Source organism: Saccostrea cucullata, unplaced genomic scaffold (assembly GCF_032062105.1).
Source record: "Saccostrea cucullata isolate Sc308-1 unplaced genomic scaffold, CSIRO_AGI_Scuc_v1 ctg1128, whole genome shotgun sequence".
Lineage (NCBI taxonomy): Eukaryota > Metazoa > Mollusca > Bivalvia > Ostreida > Ostreidae > Saccostrea > Saccostrea cuccullata.
The window spans coordinates 21,408-32,132 of NW_026941503.1; positions in this window are offsets into that span (position 1 = coordinate 21,408).

A 10,725-nucleotide genomic window follows, 5' to 3' on the forward strand; every position below is an offset into this window, starting at 1 on the left:
GAGGATGGCAATAAATACATATCGGTGGTATCGGACTATTTTACGAAATGGACCGAGTCCTTCCCAATGCCGAACATGGAAGCCAAGACAGTGGCAAAACTTATCGTTGAAGAAGTAATTGCCCGGTTCGGCGTACCATCAGTAATTCACTCTGACCAAGGTCGACAGTATGTGAGTGCGCTTTTTGAGGAGATGTGCCAGATTCTACAAATTAAGAAAACGCGGACCAGCCCCTACCATCCACAAAGTGATGGAATGGTAGAGTGTTTTAACAAGACTCTAGTGACAATGTTAAGCGCTTACGTGAACGACCATCATTCAAATTGGGACAAACACCTGCCATTTGTAATGATGGCTTACAGGGCTTCTGTTCACGAGACAATTGGTTACACTCCCAATTACCTGATGCTGGACAGTGAAGTATAAACACCTCCTGACATGTTTGAAATACCCATATCAGTGCAGCACATTCCTAAAGACAGCTGGGCCTGGGAATTGAAAGAAACTATGGTAAACACACATAAACATGTCAGGGAGAACATAAAAATGACAATGGTTCGACAATAGAAGTATCACGACCCAAAATTGTCATGGCAGAAATTTGAGCCAGGCTGCCAAGTCTATGTATTCTTTCCAATTCGGAAAGCAGGCTGCTCGCCAAAATTTAAAGTTACTGGCGTGGGCCTTATAAGGTGATATCAAAGATGACAGATCTTACCTACAAAGTTAACTGTGGACGTGGTGGAAAACCACAAGTGATACATGTCGATAGAATGCGTCGCAGGTACCCCCAAATTTTGCAAGGAGAGATGCCTGATGATGAGAGAACGGCACCAGAGGACGACCCTCTGAACCTCTAGGTGACGAGGCAGATGTAGACCACCAAGAGTCTACTTATGATTCTGAAGGAGACATCCCTGTTAGACGAAGTAGAAAACTACAGTGGATGGAAGACTATGTCTTTTATTAGGGAGATGTCGCAAATTGTCAGGCATGGCGAAGTATTGTGCATGTAAATATTGTAAATAGTAAATCATATGCGGGACGCATATAATCTTGAGGGGATTGTAGTGAAACGGAAATGGTTATCGTTTAGTTTCGTATAAAACGTTAGACCTACGTTATCTTTCAATTTCTTAAACACTAAAAAGTATTAATTTTACGATCATACAAGTAGTATGAATCTCCCAATGCACTGGGACTGTTCTAAAGTAATACACGCTGTATAAGTGTATTGAAACCTCTCTGGAGACGGTGTTTGCTACAGATTTCAGCTGTGTGTCGTCTTATACATTGTAGTAAAACCTGAATAAGGCATACAGTTGCGGAGGGCACATAGCTGAGACATTACAATAATCATAACATAAGACCTGAATAAGGCAGTTGGTTGGTTATAGAGAGAGGAGGTATACCACGGATAAAGGTGGGGGAAGTGCCAAGAGGCAGTACTATTGTGGAGTGGCAGGACAAGAAGAAATTAATTACGGGAGACACCCGTTGACCACAGTTAGTGGTTGTCCAATCAGGAAGAAACCCACTGTATTGAATTCGTATTGTATTTGTATATATTTGATTGTAATTCTAATTGGTCAACAAAAACCTGAGTTAACAGGTTACCGAACCTAAGTGTAATGCCTTGGTGATACAAGACATATCACCAAACTACAAGCTCGGCCGCGTTGCACGTTACAATATTAATCATATAGTGAAAAATCGTTTTGCATTTTGCCTAGATTTCTATTTGGAAAAAAAAAATTTAAAAAATTATAAAGATATGTAAAAATGAAAAGGGGGTCTATATCAAAAAAAAATACTTAAAATGTCTCGGTAGAGAAAGGATCTAAAATAACTTTGCGTTTGTTATCTGAGAGCTTTTGTATTTATTTTTTCATATTCTGAAAGGACTATAATTTCTGGTGTTCCGAGTTTATTGCTTTTAAAAACCAGAAATTTTATTACACATTTCGAAACTCTGAAAACAATTTTATTTATTACACTCACAACTTCTGTTCTGAAAAAACAATTTTGTATAAATATGTTGATGATGCGTCAAACACAAGTACTCTGCGACGCCGATATTTAAAAGATGATTAAGTTTCTGATAACATTATCTGACAATAGTAAGTACGAGGGCTGTTCGAAAAGTTCATGTCATATCTTTTTTATTTGACATCATATGTTATCCAAAGTTGGTATCAATATTACAAAGATGAATTGCATAATAACTGAATGTCAAGTGATAGAAAACAGTTTTTATTTTCATGAATGAGTATTAGAACATGTGTGAAATGTATAGAGATAGTATTTTTGAGAAATTCTTATGTTTTGACCTTACTTTTAAGAGCCATAGCGTATTTGATAGTCACTTTCGCCTACTCTAGTGGTGATTTTTAAAATACTTTGTGTAACAAAAATTTTGTCATACAATGTTAGTTTATACATGCCTTAAAGCAACTCACACAAAAATAATACTTAATTATCAATAATTCTCTCATATGATAGATATAAAAACCGTTCAGTTTATATGGAGAATATAGTAAATACTGAGGTATCCCCCTAAACAATGATAAACTGTAGGAAAAGACCACCCTTAACCAGAAAAACAACTTCTGAATAATTTTATTTGGATTTGACTGCACTTCATTACGCTTAGATAATGTTGGTTAAAGGTGGTCGTTATATTGAAAATGTTGAAAATATGTATTTAATTTTTCTTCTAAAATTATTTCAGAATTCAACAATCTGTCTTAATTTTATCCACTTGATAATCAAGATTTCGAGGCATAGTGGTATGATTGCTGGATTGAAGATATAATGATCGAGAGTTCGAGTCTCACAGTGCGTGTACTACGATTTTATTTTTTTTTTCTCGCGTGCAGTTTCCTATGTTTTCTTTTATTATTTTATAATACATGAATAAATAATTTTTGAAAGAGATATATGATCAACATTACACATTAAATGTATCTTGGGGAAAACAGTCAAACTATTTCAATGACCAAAAGTCGTAGCTGCTGGCCTGTTTTATTTTTAAAATTTTCAAACAATCTTTGTTTAGAATAAGAGTATTGGACAAGTAAAATTACTGTCATGCAAAAAACTTGCAACTATGAAAATATAATACTGGTTCACAAATGATTACATACATGTGGATTGATTTTGATTTGAAAAGGTACATGTATTTATAAATAGAAACAGGTGATTTCCTTTTAAATACTTGTGTAGGCCAAGTCGTCGTTAAGGCAGCCATGGCTCTTTGCCGTTATGTGTGCTCGGCGCGTACAAGTAATGTTGACTTGAAAATGAAGTAAATCTATTTCTTTTTTATTGAATAGAATGAAGCTTCATACAAAATAAAGAATTTTACATATTATACTGTGCTAATTATAAATTTCTTGAAAGTAATATTTTACGAAGATTGACATCGTCCACGAACTTTTCGAACAACCCTAGGCTTGTAGATTTTGAAGGTCAAGTCTTCCAACAGTCGGACGGAATTCTCACAAGCATAATTTGCAATCCATTAAAAGCAGACCTTTTTTTATTTAAATGGCAAGAAACCATTTTGTTGTAGATTTCAATTCAACATTAACATTTATCTCATGCGTGTGGATAATATAACCCGTTGGATAAACCTACGCTTTATCAACGGGTAGTTGCTTTATCAGTAGCACTTCCGGTGTAACGTTGAATTTTGACCCAAGTTGAAAAATGACCCGGGGGTCATTTTTCAACGTTGAATACTGAGACCAAAGGTGTTGAATTTTGACCCTAGTCCGTTGAAAACTGAGCCGGGTCGTGGAATTTTGATCATGAAACCGGTTCAAAATTCAACAGCATAAAAACACATATTTATGACTTGGTTTTCACAACTGTGTTCATAGTAAATAGGCGTGGGGAACGGGGTGGGCTAGGGATGCTTAGCCTCCTCCGCACATTTTTTTTGCAAAGATAGGTATTGAACAAAGTGAAATTGGTTTTGCCCCCCCCCCCCCACCTTCAATAGGCACGTTACAATGTAGTCAAAGAAAGAAGAGTAAGAGGTAGTGCTTGAAAAAAAAAGACATTGGATCTTAACCCCAAAAATAGACCCCCACCCCACCCACCAAATCCCCCGAAAAAGGATTTTCGGCTTTGGACAATGGACAAATTTTCTTTTCTTTTTTTTTCCTGTCAAATATTTTTCAGATTTGATTTCTTTTTTAATTACCCCCACCCCCAACCCGCCCCGTATTTTCAATTTGCTTCTGTCACCAATGTAATCAATACACACTTAATTCAGTTATATTCTTAGAATAAAATATTAACAAAATATCTTATATTTCAAAGTTACATGTAGCTTAAAATCGCAATATTTCGTGTAATATTTATTTAGAGAGAAGAAAATTTGACTGTACATGTAAATTCTGAATATAAGTATACATAGTTATACAATATACATTTTTTTACAATTAAGTTCAGAAATTTGTTTATTTGCCTTTTTGCTAACAACACTTTATTTATTTTAATCTTAGAATTCGTAATATTAGTATTTGGAAAATAGAGTTGAACGCATAATGCACGTACGTTTTGATGCTTATTTAGTTATGCACAACGATAATAACTTTTAATGTCCAACTTGAGAAACGGATTTTTTTTCCAAAATAAAAGGCTTAGTGATTTTTTTTCGCATAGTTAATCAAACGCCCTGGATCCACCCTTGAGTTTGTTACAAGGATTTCACCAACCTTGTTTAAAGTCAGTATTACTTGTATGCTATGGTCGCAATATTAATCTTTGTTGCAAATATAACCTATCATTGGACTCGTTTTGGCCGATGTGTTTCATTCCAATTTTAGGCAATTAGCCTAATTTTGTTGATTTCTATACTGAATTTGACTAGATGTAATGTTCTACGCAACTGGTCAATTTATATAAAAGGGCTCACTTTCTAGACACCAGATTTCCAGAATTTTTGTTTTATGTCCCATTCATAGTTTTGTAGTTAATTATGGATGCTATGGAATTTAGAAAGTTTTGTAAAAAGAATAAAGTTGTCATGCTTGAAAATAACTGTAATCGTGTACTGATCAAAATGTACATATATACAAGGAATGATAGGTTATCTATTATTCTTGAAACTGACGGGAAAACAATTGAAACCGAAATATAACTAGAAAGTCTGCTATCGCAAGCAATAAGCTTATGTCATCCCGAACTGGACATGACTTTCACTTTTTTTTTCAAACTAAAACAATACCCATTGTAGCTAAGCTTGGAAAACCATGAAGTTGTATCAGTACTTTGATTTAAAAATAGAGTTAAAGAATTTTCACTTTTCCCCTGTTTCCATGGAAACCATTGACAATTTCCAATTTTTAAATCCAATGAACACAATTACAGATACTAATCATTATATCAATAAAATTTCATGAAGAATGTTCAAGGGACCAGAAGACTCGCCGACAAAATCCCTCGCTTTTTGCAGGTTTCCATGGCAACGGTAGCCATATTGAAACTGAATGACCACACAACACAACTACAACCTTTGAGGAAAGTTTCAGGAATATTATCCCAGCTATCTCCCCAGCTTATTTAACAAAAACATGAGTATAATCACAATTTGTCGCCCCCGACTTCGTTCAGGACGACATACATATAGAGATATTGATAAATCCCGTGAAACAATTTCCAAGTTCACAAAACTCTGAGGTGGGATCAATATTCAATAGGGTCAATTTTCAACTTGTTGAGTTCATCAATGATAGGGAAAAAAAATCAAGCTGTTGAAAAATGACCCCGGGTAAAAATTCAACGACTTTTGGTCTCAATTTTCAACGGAGAAAAAACATCCCCGGTTCAATAATCAACGTTGAAAAATGAACCCCGGGTCAATTTTCAACTCGGGTCAATATTCAACATTACACCGGTTTTGACACGATCCCTCGCTTCAAGATTTTATTTTATTGAAACTTTGATTTGTAAAAATTCTCGCCCTTATAAATGAATGATAAAGAGCAACAGTGTCGTTAAAAGCAAGAAAAAGACTCGTATATGTCAAAAAGGTTTCTTATTTTATCAAGTTACCTGTATTGGCTACTTGAAGACGGATGTTACACCCCTACATGTACCCTCACCCCCGCCTTTAAATCGTTTATGGAGAAAGTAAAGCCTAGCAATTAAGTTGTTGTTAGGCCTATAAGATTCCTTTAACATCTTCAACATTTCTTTATTATGTTATACTACACATGCTTACCTAGTAATGTAGGTGTAACTTACCAAGGATCAACAATGAATCTACAAGTAGCTTTGCCTAGCACGTTTTTTATTATAAACCTATCAATTTCCTTGTTTTTGTTACTGTTAATTTTACAGAGTTTGATCCAATTTTCCGGATCACCACACTGTGGTTTTCTGAATCCATATCACCACTCTCTTAAACTGATGACGTAGTACGCAAAAACATGACGTTATTTTTCTTGCGCGTTAAAAAGTCCCTTTTTATTATGCTTTGTTTTATGGATAAATATTATACAATTGATCTCCAAAGTTTTATTTTGCTATATCTTGCTAGTTATGAGGGGGTATATAATAAATTTATCATTATAACAGTAACTTCATCCGAAGAGCCGTATCACGTCTCGTTGACAGCCGTATCACGTCTCGTTGACAGTTTGATCTGATGATTCATCAGATCAAACTCGACGCTTCGCGTCTCGTTAGATCTGATGATCCGCACCTGTCAACTCGACGTGATACGACCCTTCGGGTAAAGTTACTGTTATTATACATATATCACATGGCTTCGAGGGTGACATACCAGAATATTTGCCCCTCGGTGACAGGAAAGCCCTGGAGTGATATGTCACCCTCTGCCTTCGGCAGAGGGTGACATATCACTCCAGGAAGGCAGAGGGTGACATATCACTCCAGGACTTTCCTTTCACCGAGGGGCAAATATTCTGGTATAGTCGCCCGAGAAGCCATGTGGTATATGTTATATGACATTTTTAAAACCAAAAAAAAATTAAATCATTTAAAATCGTTGCAATTTTCACAAATAATCTAGAAACGCTTTCTTGACGTTAAGAATAACGCTCCGTTGTTTACATTTGCTTAGCAACCGACGTCATAACATCTCGAACCCGAGCTTAAATGCGTAACGTAAAAACACGTGAACGAGATCGAAAGACTGACATAACTGTTTCCGTCGAGGGTTGACATAACTGTTTCCGGTCGGACATAACTGTTTCCGGTGTGACTCGGCATTTTTCAGGGTTTATAGCGAAACTTATTACATTTGTGATATAATAGGAAAACTTATTCAAAAATGTATGTACTGTCATCGTATAATGAGTTGATTTTAATGATCCCTTGGTCCTTACAATTCTCAGTCAGAAGTTCGATCGATGTAAACCTCCAGCAATTGTCACATAATGTTTTCAAAGACGAAGATAGCAAAAATTCTAAATTTTGAACACGATCTACTTTCTTTCGAGGCATGTCAAGATAAACGGTGCTACGTCATCAAGTTATACATGTACGTCATCAATTTGAATTAATTATCATTCATATAGTTTCGCGGGGAAAGTTTCAAAGTTTTGCAAAAACGAAAGTCGTATGTTAAAAAAATATAACATCTATAATTGTGTGTTTAATATTGACTTTATCCAACTCGTTGAAATTGTGTATATTCGTTCGGCAAGCCTCGCGAATATATATCAAATCACACAAAAAAGATGTCCTCTATATATTCATGACGTTTAATCAATTAACAATTTTTCATTTGCGTTGCATCGTTATTTTATTATCCTCCTGAATTGAAAATGATAAGTACTAAAACTCGACACATGTGTTCTATATGTGGATATTTAACTAGGATAGAAAAGAGGTTAACGACAATCTAAATAAATAAGCATCTTTTTCATATACGAGATGACTTCCATTTTTCTTTCAATTTTCCTTAATCATAAAGCCGTATACATGTACCGTTATCACCTGTATTCTGCGTTAATGTTTCCCAGCTGATTTGTAACGAAAAAGTAAGCTATGTTGAAATAATTTTTAATATGAAGCAAGTTATTGACTAAACATTGATGAAGCAAAGATATGAACAGTAGCGCTAAAAGAAATTGCGAATTCTACGGTCGATAACATGTCAGCAAATACTATACAAATATAGCTTTATTTAATGACATCTATCTCTAGAAATATAAACCTTAAAGAAAGGAAATCGACCGAGGACAAAGTGCGAGGTCGATATGCTTTCTCTAAGGTCTACATGTATATATCTAAGTATTGTACCGAATGAAAAGGCTACAATTGTTTTTATCAGTTTATTATAATTAATGTCTTAAAATCCTCAGTACCTTCTCATATAAGGCATTGTTATGTCATTTGCATTATGACGTCACTGTTATGAATTATACCAGCTGCAGTATCTGTTTTTAGAAACATCCAGATTATAAAGACTATCGTGACGTCATAACTATTATTGCTTCACAGAAGAACATATCCAATTTTAGAAACAGCAGGTGTATATTTTCTTTAATAGACACATCTAGTCTATAGCACTTTTTATACTTGATCATGTGATCTAATTTGAGCCAATCAGATAGCTGGCAACAACAGAGAAAAAATAAAATTAATGAGTTAGTCGAATACTGACTGACGCATTTTTCACAAATATTTAGCTCATTAACAATCTGAATTGTCTTATTAACACAATGTTTTTTTCCGTTTGCGGAATTATGACAAGATGTACATGGCAGTGTGGCAGCTGGTATCAATCGACAATGGTTCTAAAGAAGAAGACGAATATTTGACAGAGGAAATAAGTTGAAGGAGGAAACATACAGATGGACGGATAAAATGTGACCAGAAAAGTTAATTTTAGGTATCAGCTTAGATTAGCTTACATCCAAGATAACAAAAAAAAAAAAAAAATTTCATATACTTTATTGGCATTATGAAATGAATGGAAAAAAAACTCTAAGTAGCCTTCCTTATAATCCTCTTATTTCAATTTGATTGGAAAATAAAAAGTTAAAATTAAATCTTTTATCCATATTTACCATATAAAATATATGTACCTGGTATACACAACCACCTCACAAACCATACACATATTAAGTAAAGAAAAACAGCTTCAATACGTCGCTTGACCTTAATCTAAGATTCAATTCAGGTGAAATACTTTGGGTTACAAAAGGTGGGTAAAAAACGTACATATTTTTATTAAACTTAAATAAAAATGAAAATACATTGTAATTAGATTATCAAAACTTACTTTAAAAATTAAATTTAAAGAACCTAAAACATTTAAACAATATACTAATCAAAGTTTCACTGTGCATTTTTTTCTGAGCAATAATGCAGCAAAATTGTAACTTCTTAGGATTTGCCATAATTACATGTACATCTAAAGGGAAATGAAAAAATAATAATTGAATAAATACATAACATTATATTGAACACTTTATTATATTGTTTCAAAAAAGATTACAATGATCATATTTCATTATTTTCAATGTTCAATAATCATGCATATTCTCGTCCATAAATCTATATAGATTTAGCATGTCAACTAAGCTAACTGCGTTATAGATAACCAGTAGAAACTCCTTACAAAATTACAGAATTTACAGAATTTCTTCATATTATACGGGAAAACTACACTGGTCAGAACGGTAATACACTAGCTGATCGTGTATATAGGAGTCCAAAACAACCAATACGGTACATAAATGTACATGTATCTGTATAGAATACGCATTACAGTTTCCATTTTATAAAGTTTTAGAAGATAATGGACAATTACGTATGGTCATGGGAGACTTTTTTGTAAAATTATTTAAACCTTTAACTGTAAATAATTTGAACAGCTAAGCTTAAAAGTAGCAGTCAATATCATGACAATGCAGTGTACATGCGTTCAATTCTATAGTTTTGGTGCCCTTCTGACATTTACCAGTGCCAATATAGGCGAAAGTTTGACGTACACGTTATATTTGACGTCATTTATTTTCATATATATTTATACATGTATATATATTTTACAGAAAATATTTAATTTCCAAAAAAAAAAATAATAATAAAAAGAATACATAGAGGTGTTAGAATGAGGTTGAATGAAAAAATAATACTAAGGGGAAAAATCACCACCAAGGATATTTGTTTAGTGTGTATGGGCTCGGTCTTCTTCAAATGAATCCTGCGTACGAAATAAGCATGGGGCTTCGGATCAGTTTTCAAAAGGTCGAATGAAGTTTCCATCGCGCAATATTTTGTGCATCATAGTAATTGAAGCGTGTTCATTGTGTTACTGCAATTTTTTCACTAAATTAATGAAATTTAACAAAATTAAGAAATTACAGGTCGTAAAACATTAATTACAATCTTATATAACTGATTTTTTACAACTATTTTAACAGAATTAATTCACACAAAACTTTTTAAAAATTCCACATATTAAACTTTAACAAGTCTAAGAGCACCAAAAATATACTAAATACTTTAATTTCTCGCTTTTTTTTTTTACTAAATTATATGTATATGTAGCTCATTGTGACGTCTCGTAAGTGCACGTTTCTCAGTGTATATTTCTACGTGTGGGCATAAAAGAGAATAATATTCAAATCATTTTCACAGTTGGCTTATTAGAAAAACACAGTGAATGTAAATAAAGTTATATATATGGTATAAAAAAAGAGTTTCTCTATTGTAGTTTTCACACAATAAAACCCA